Consider the following 8,992-nt stretch of genomic DNA (forward strand, 5'->3'; position numbering starts at 1 on the left):
TCACTTCGCACTGTGGGGTTATCGCACGTCAATCCGAACATCAACAGGAAATACGCCATTCAACCTAGTATATGGAATGGATGCCGTACAACCTATAGAGTTAGAAATACCTTCTCTACGCATTGCGTTAGAAAGTAAACTTGATGAAGTCAAATGGACTAGAACACGGTATGAAGAGTTAATTCTACTCGATGAAAAACGACTAGAGGCTCTACATCATACCCAATGCTATCAAACCCGCATGGCTAGACATTTCAATAAGAAGGTCAAGACTAGAGATATCAAGGTTGGGGACTTGGTATTAAAAGCATTAAGAAAAAATGTTTTGGACCCAAGAGGCAAATTTAGGCCTAATTGGTCCGGACCATACATTGTTAAAACAATCCTGTCAGGAGGCGCGGCTAAGTTAACTGATATGGATGGTAACGAGTTTTCAAACATGACAAATCTTGACCAACTTAAGAAATACTACCCATAATTACTTGAGTAAAACACTCAAGAGAGCTACGTTTGGCCTAATTCCTTAAATAAAGGATACGTAGGCAACCCCGACAAGGTGCGGCCACTTAAATTTTTCAAAATTTCGCATCCCAGAGTTAAAAAATACATGTCTACAAAATTGCAAGACTGGCGCCAGAAGAAGGACTCTGTCGCCAGACGACAATTTTGTCGCCAGGCGACAGAGGCAACTTGGCAGCGACAATCATTCTGATAACAGCGCCAAGTTTCTGCGAGTGTTTGGGCAAATTTTGTGTATTCTGGAAATTTGTTCGACTTCCGTACTCGAATTAATTCTCCGAAAAATAAATGTTGTAATTGTTTTCATTGCTTTAATTGTAAAGTTAATTTAAATAAAAGCTGAAATTTTATTAATTAATAAAAAAAGTTACATTATTGATGAAATAAAAGCTTAAAAAATTAACTAAAACAAATTAATATTGTCTAATAAATCAAAGGAAAAGCAATGCTCTAATCTTTCTTCTCTTTCGTAATTCTTTTCCAATTTTTGTCCGCATTCTCTTCCTCTTCATCCATAGCCTTTGCTAGGAGACATCCATTAGAAGATCTACACTCTATTTTAGTATAGATAGTTTCCCCTTCCGCTAAGACCCCGTGTTTCTTCTCCACCCAAGCTTTCTTTTCCGTAGAGTCAACTTTCCTTTTTCCTTTGTCTTTATTAGAACTTTTCTTTCTTGGAATAAAAGGAGTTTTGAATTCACTCCTTTCCCCTAGGCGTTCCTTGGCAGGGACCTTTTTGTCACCTAGACGATTCTTCACATCGGTCTTCTCAACCTTGACTTGGGATTTCTGAGATTTTCCATCAAGCCATTGCTTTACACTGTTTGACAAACAAGGTGGAACCCTGTGGGTAATCACCTCCCATAAGGGCCTACCACTCCAGTATTTGTCAAAACGATCAACTTCTTGTGACATAGGAAATTCATAAGGACGGCGGAGATCTCCTGTAGGGATAGTTTGTGCAAGACCATATTGTCTCTTAACTCTACAAGGGAAATAAAAAGTCAATTTTGATAAGCTCGGGAGACGACAGTATGCTTAGCTATTACAACCAACCATCTTCTCAATCTTCCACCAAGGGATGACCCAGTTTATAGTAAAATCACCAGCAGCAAACACTTTGCTCCACTCACGGCGACCTATCCTCAAGAATCGTTTCTTTCGCCGGACTACGCAATTGGGAGTGTATTTGTGTATATCATCAGGAGGATTAATAAATTTTAACCTCTCCATGAGCCATATCTGTAAACATATATTTGATTAGTATTACAGTGTAAAAATATTTTTAATTCCTTGTAATTAAGAATAGTATTATTTTATACCTGTAATAAAATTGGAGAACCTCGAAAAGGTGCCTTTGGATTCTTTCTCATTGCATCTAGCCACAACATAGTCTCTCCAACAACTAGTGGCATTGGGTTTCTCCCGGATTCAACTTGTTCTATAACAGATATGATTATTGCTTGGCCTTCATTATCTTTACCACTAATTAAAAGAAGTTGGCTAAACATGCAAAAGAGGAAAGCTCTTCTTTTATAGACATGAAATCCAGAGTTAGGTTTGTCAAAATAATAACGTGCCAATTCTATCAAATCAACTACATTGCCATGCACTATATTTTTTAAATCCATACCCCTTAGACCAAAGAAACGTTCGAAATCTTTATAATAATATTCACTTACTCTAGGCATTACCGCAAGATCTGTGGAATAAAAGCCTATAATGGCTCCAAATTCTTCCGGTAAAGGGCATATTTCATCATGAAAAAATCTAAAACAGTGAGTATTAATGTCCCAATAGTCTATGACAGAATAGATGAAGTCTAGGTCAAGACTCACCCCTTTTACACCATACATACCCCCCATATGGAAAAAGTCTAATTCTTTTTTCTCTTTAGAAGTTAAAAGACGACACCACTCATTCATGTATCCACAAAAAGTTCTTTTAGCTAAAGGCATGATTACTAGTTAATTTAATTAATTAATAAACTGGTTAAATTATGCAGAAAACGAAGGATTCGGGGGCTATTTATAAGCTTTTTTCACGGCAGAATTCAACTCCTGTGAGAAATAGGAAAAGTGACTCTGCTGCCAAGCGACAAGTCTGTCGCGTGGCGACAGGTTTAATTACGTGGCGCCAGTATTTTCTTAGCAGCGACAGCTATTACGCGTTGAAAACCGTGTTTTACTTGCTCGAATTCGAATTCGACTTTGACTTGACTTATCCTTATTATTTTCTCCTTTCTTATCCTTACACCTTTTTTTACCCTTATTATTATTATTATCATTATTATTATTATTATTATTTTATTTTATTAAGCTTAATTAATTTTAGGCTTATTTTCAGTAATTATACTTTTGTTCCTTCATTTTTTCATTTTTCTTTTTTGGGGGAGAGATCAATAAAAAAAAAAAAGGAAAGTAAAATGTTTAATAAATAATAAGTGCATATATATACAAAGTGTCTAATACACGAGTCATGTAAATAAAAATAAACGAAGTCCTACAAAGTCAAAATAAATAAAAATACAGGTACAACTACGGTGCCGGAGGTCGTAAATCGTGAGGGACACCAAAAGTATCATAGAAAGTCCTACTCCATGGAGTATGTCCATCACCATCTCCCGAACCACCAGGCGGCGTAAACTGCAACTTAGGGCCAGGCCACCTAACCTCACCCTGGTACCCGACAGAAAGAGGCTGGGGCTGCAAAGGCTGCTGCGACGACGAGCCAAACTCGTACGTCCCACCACCTATCCCACCTCGGCTGGTAGGCCCAGTCGGAACGTCCTCAGGAGATGACGCCGAGTCCTCTACAGCGGCGGCCTCAGAACGACCACCCCGACCATCGGAAGTAGTCCGATGACGCCTCGAGTCGGACCTAGTCGTCTCTCTCCTAGGCTCGGGTCTCGACCGAGTGCGTGGAGAAGGAACAGGCTGTCCCTGCAAAAGTAAATCAAAGTTAGCAAATGAAAGTAAAAGACAAGACAAAGATGCTAAATGTAAGGAATAATACCTCCTCAGCGTCGTTGCTACGACAGGTAGCACGGTTCCGCAACCTCACGAGCTGGCTGCGGAAGGCGTCTATGCACCTAGCCATAGCTGTCACCACCTCGCGAGAAAACTGTCAAAGTAACTAAGTCAGTAACAACTATAAGCCAATATAAAGACAAGATATGTGAAGTTACTTACTCGAGTCTTGTGACGGGGAATAGACCGCTCCACAAACTGCTCCCCCTCTGGAGCTGGTGGAATGAGCTCCTCGATAGGCCCATACATGCCCTGGTAACTTATGGACATCCTCGGGGGAATGAACTCCCTAGGACCGGCCTGGTAAGAATAAAAGGTTAGGAAAATACTTGGGGGCTACCTAAAGAAAGATAAATCAAACGAATAAAAGCATACCGCTGCCTCCTCTGAAAGGACAGGAGCCGGCGCTAGCAACGATAGCAGGTCCTCCTCATAACTCTGCTCGAGGAGAACATAGGATCTCCAAGGAGTACCCCGAGAGGGTCCATTGGCACGATCCCGCTGCATGGAATAATGAAACATATGCCGAGGTGGAGGAGCAGGAACTACGAAAACGTCTGAGGAGTGTTGAATGGCTACCCTCTCCCCTAGGTAGACCACCGCGTCGTACGTCCCCCGAAAGTAACGACGCTCAGCAGTGTACTGCGCCGCCAGCGCAGGAATAGGAAAAGCAGCCCAAGGTCGATAGACCGGGCTGGGCTCCTGCAAAGAAATCACTACATAAGGAACTAATACCAAAGGTGATAAAAGAGAAAGTACAAGTTATAGAAACCTACCGAGAGGATCACCTCTCGAAGGCGTAGCACCTTTGGTGGACCTCTGCGGCCTCCCCAACTACCAGCAACGGGGAGCACAGGAGGAGAAGGCCTCGCAGGCGCAAGTGAGGGGAAATACTCGTAGAACCAGATCTTTATGAAAAGGCAAAAATCAATAAAGATTATACTTCTAATCTAGAGTTAAATCTCAAAAAGAAAAGAGATGTACCTCTACGACCCTCCAAAAGCTGGAAAGGGCCACCTCTCCAGATAAGGCCTTGTGACGACAAGAACGCCGCAGGCCCAGTAGAAAGTCCGCATAGGCCATGCTGTCCCAGTCATATGTCCCGACCAAGTGAAGGTCGCGAACGGCGGAGAGGTAGTAAAGAAGTACTCTACTACCTCGATCACGGGAAAACGTCCTTAACAGCAGAATCAGCACAAAGATGCGCACCCGCTGCTCTCGGGTGGTGGCATCATCCTCAAAAGCTGCAGCCAGTGTGCAGCGACGAATACATTGGGAACTCAGCTGTCCCGACTGAGCCTCAGCCTGGGCCCGAACAACAATCGGCCCCAACAACTCCTGAACCTCCGGTGAATAGACAGTGACACCGGCGTCGAACGGAAGAGGAGTAGACTGGAACTCTAACCCCGTGATGAAGCTGAAGTCAGCTGGAGTGACCGTCATCTCACCCCAAGGAAAGTGAAAAGTGTTGGTGGTGTCCCAAAAGAACTCCACCAAAGAACGAACGACGAGGTTACCCCCATCGTATGAAAACATGGCCCGGGTGGCCAGTAGAAGAGGAGTCAACCCACATGACTCCCAAAGACGACGAAGACCCTCATCACGACTGATGAAGTTGTCATAAAGAGAACTGATGGTGGAGTTACCCGAGCCGTGGCTACGGGTCCTTCCGCTCGTAAGACCACGTCGGACTCGCTCCGACAGATGGTGAACCGGTGCATGGAACAAAGTACGCTCGTCCCAATCTGCCATGAGACCCAGCCTGGAAGTGGAAGGCACGTCCTCTCCCTCGCTAGTAGGCTCGTCCTCTCGGCGCGAGTCTCTCGATTGAGAACCGGAACCACGTCGTAAGTGATGATCCTTATGCAATTCGCAAAGGATGCATCATGCATGTCATGGACTATACTCATCCATTTGATTCACGTGTTTTAAGAACAAGTGATGATAGATTTCAATCGAAATCCAATGTGACGTTGGAATACAAATTAGAAATTCCTAAGTTCATTCCTTGCAAAAGGGCGAAGGAAAATTCTTAGTGTATGGAGATGAAAATGATTATAAGATTTAGAAGTTGCAAAATTCATGTTTATGAGAATGTCTCATGAACTCTACTTACTAAACCCCTTCCATGACCAAGGTATGAGAGTCATACTAAGGTTTTTGGATTGAAGCAAGTTATGTAATTTTAGTTGTGTATGTTTTGAGAAAGCATATTACAAAAGTAAATACATTAGCTTGCAGAATTATGTTTATTAATTGAAACAAAGTTTCAATCTTATTTAATCGTGGTTTCAAGATTAAATAAAATGTCCAAAATAATTATGAATTGATGGGCTCACTAGGTTGATGACCTTTTGAATGAAACCCCACAGGTGAACTAAATTCATATATTATTTAAGTTCCTAGTTCGGAATCATTAAACTGGACACAACTGACTTCCAATAATGGACTAGCATGTTAAGATTGATTGGATAGCGCAGTTTCATGGGCTATAGGAGCTTAGTGATGCTCGGTCAATCACATGGACATGCATGAATGATGCATGATCGAACTATAGACCTACTTTGAAGTTCAAGTATAGAGCTTCCAGATATATTAGTGGATTCCTTTGACATGAGTGGAACACTGATTCCATTCAATGATTGATTTAACTGTGGTACATTCAAACGTCTAGCCGTAACTGGAGATTATAAAGGATGTTTCTTGGTTACTTCATGAGTTGAGTGGGAGCTTTGGTTGCCACAAGATTGGATAGAGTCTACCTATTTAATTAGGAATGTGTCTTGGCCCCTTGAAGAGGGAGAATTCAGAAAATGCATGGCCGTGCTCAAATGGATTACATTGTAACCATTTTTTTTTGTAATTCTAACTCAGATTTCAAGAAAGATTTGTAGATTAATATGATCACGACATGAGATGCAATCATATTATCAAATCGACACACATTGACTTAAGGAATTTGAATATTGTGCACTTGTCTCAGACAAGTGGGAGATTGAAGGAATTATGTCTTTGATAAGTGCAATTACTAGATATATCAAGGATCACTATTATGGAGATAATAAGTTCATTCTACAGGGTCGTCAATATCTGGTGCTAGATATGATAATTGATCTTTGGGTTAGTTAAATAGACCAAAGCCTTATAGAATGGATCCTATGAGGTCACACAGCAAGAGTATTGGGTTAAACAAGTAAGAGGCCCATTAATGGGCCTCATGAGATTATGACATACCATGTAGAGTGTTGGGCTAGAGTAGTGTGTTTAGGATAAGGGTTTTGGGCTTTTGACATGGGCTCTTATTTAGAGATGTGATCTATAAATAAGATCCATGCCTAGGGTTGCAAGCAAGCAGTAACAATCAACATACAGTAGATTGTGAAAGAAGCAACCAAGCCCCAAAACCCTAAACACTCTCCTCACTCATGGCCCTCTTCTCTCCCCTTCACGTCCGTACGTGCGGCGCCCCTCATGGTGGCTCGTGGTGTTTGTCGTGATGGTTTGTGGTTAGCTCGTGTCTCTCTTCTCGTTTGAAGGTTGATTGAAGCGTTCAATCACGACTAACTAGCATTAGTGGAGGTTTAACTTGTGCCCGTGGACCAAGTAGAGGAATCACGCTTGGGGTTCTTTATCTCCCATTGTTCTTGCTCGATCGCACGTGGAATCACGCTTCAAAGGTATAATTATGTGTTCTTTATGTGTTATGCAATGATCCTTGGTTTAGGTACTGTATGAATATGATTCATGTTTATTTCCGCTGCGTAGTACCTATAAACCCCTACATTTTTCTGATCTATAATATTTCTCTTTCAGCAACTTTATTTAAAATCCAATGTTGTTGTGAAATTTTCGGCGAATTGGATATGGTTGAGCTTGAAATTGATGAAACTCTATTAGATTTGCTTAGTAATTCTTATTGATTTGGAAGGATCTATTGATTTGTTGGAAATTTCAAAAACGACTTCTGCATTTGATTTGTTAAAATTGAATTGAAATGATGAGAGGAATAGGAAGAGGACAAAGAAAGAATCAAATTTAAGAATAAGGGCATATCAGGGATGCATACAGAGGATTTCTCATATGTTGTTTGTTTCTCATCTTCGAGAAATAAAGATGATGGAGGTCCCTATCCTTTTTAGATGATCGCACACATGTCTTCCACTCTTCCTACCCTTTTTGTATTTTGGAATGGCAATGTGTCTTCCCATTATTGGCTCATTACTTTATATGTTGTGATAATGAACATGTATTTTAATAAATTTAAAAAATCAGCAACTTGAAAATATATTGATATAAAATTAATATACAGTTGATGTATACAATAAACATAAAAGATCTTGATATTAAAGATTAAATTAAAAAAACAAACTAATAATTTTGTATAATTAATATAATTTTAAACATGTATATTTTTGTAGGGAATATTTCAAGCATTATGATCCCAAACTTGAACCCCACTGTGATCATACACTTAAGTATGGTGGCGTTCCAAAGGGAAAGAAAAGAGAGCAAAAGAGTCGCCAACAAGTTTTAGAAACTTGTAAACCCAAAAGACAATCCAAAAGGACCATCAACTCCATAAGGTCTTGAACCAAACAGGGTTCGGGGATGAGGGTATGAATCCGATCTACAAAAGAAAGGACCCGCCCTATAAAATAGGCCTCTACTTTGTTCTGCTCGTATTCATGTGCGCTTTTCGAATAACATACAAACATTATATTAAACCTAACCTGTTTATCTATGTTGGTTGAATATTAATGCACAAATAATACTATTATTGGCGATCACTTGAATTAAAATCACATTAGCCTAAACAAGATTAATAATTATCTTATTAAGCGTGATTTCAAGTACAAATTCTCTTTAACATGCATAAAAGGTGTGATCAAGCAATAACAATATAAATATAAATAATATCAAGCAACATAATCATAATCATCAATAATAATAATCATAATAACCATAATAATAATCATGATAAGGTATAATAAAGCTTAAAATAATAATAGCAAGATCCTAGGCATGATACTAACAAGATTAATAACAAATCCTAGCATGTCACTAAGCATCAAAGATCAAAGCTTTAAACCTAACATGGCACTAACATGATATTAGAAAGAGTAAAAGCACCCTAAACATGATACTAGAAAGCATTAAAAACATCCTAACATGATACTAGAAAGCATAAAACAATAATAAACATGCTTTCTACATTGAAAGAGGGTAATAAGATTACATACTTTGAAGCCTCGTACCTCTTTCTAATAACAAAATACACAAGTTAGTAAACTTCAATGAAAATAATAAAGAATAATTAAATAATTAAATTGAAATCAAATTAAATAAAGTTTTGACACCCTCAGAAATTATCAACCTTTCACGTCTAGGGCGAAGGCAACTTCGAACTTGGCTAGGTGTTCCTAAATCTTGTGAATGCAGAATAT

This window comes from Chenopodium album, chromosome 23 (genome assembly GCF_948465745.1).
Source record: "Chenopodium album chromosome 23, dcCheAlbu1.1, whole genome shotgun sequence".
In the NCBI taxonomy this organism is placed as follows: domain Eukaryota; kingdom Viridiplantae; phylum Streptophyta; class Magnoliopsida; order Caryophyllales; family Amaranthaceae; genus Chenopodium; species Chenopodium album.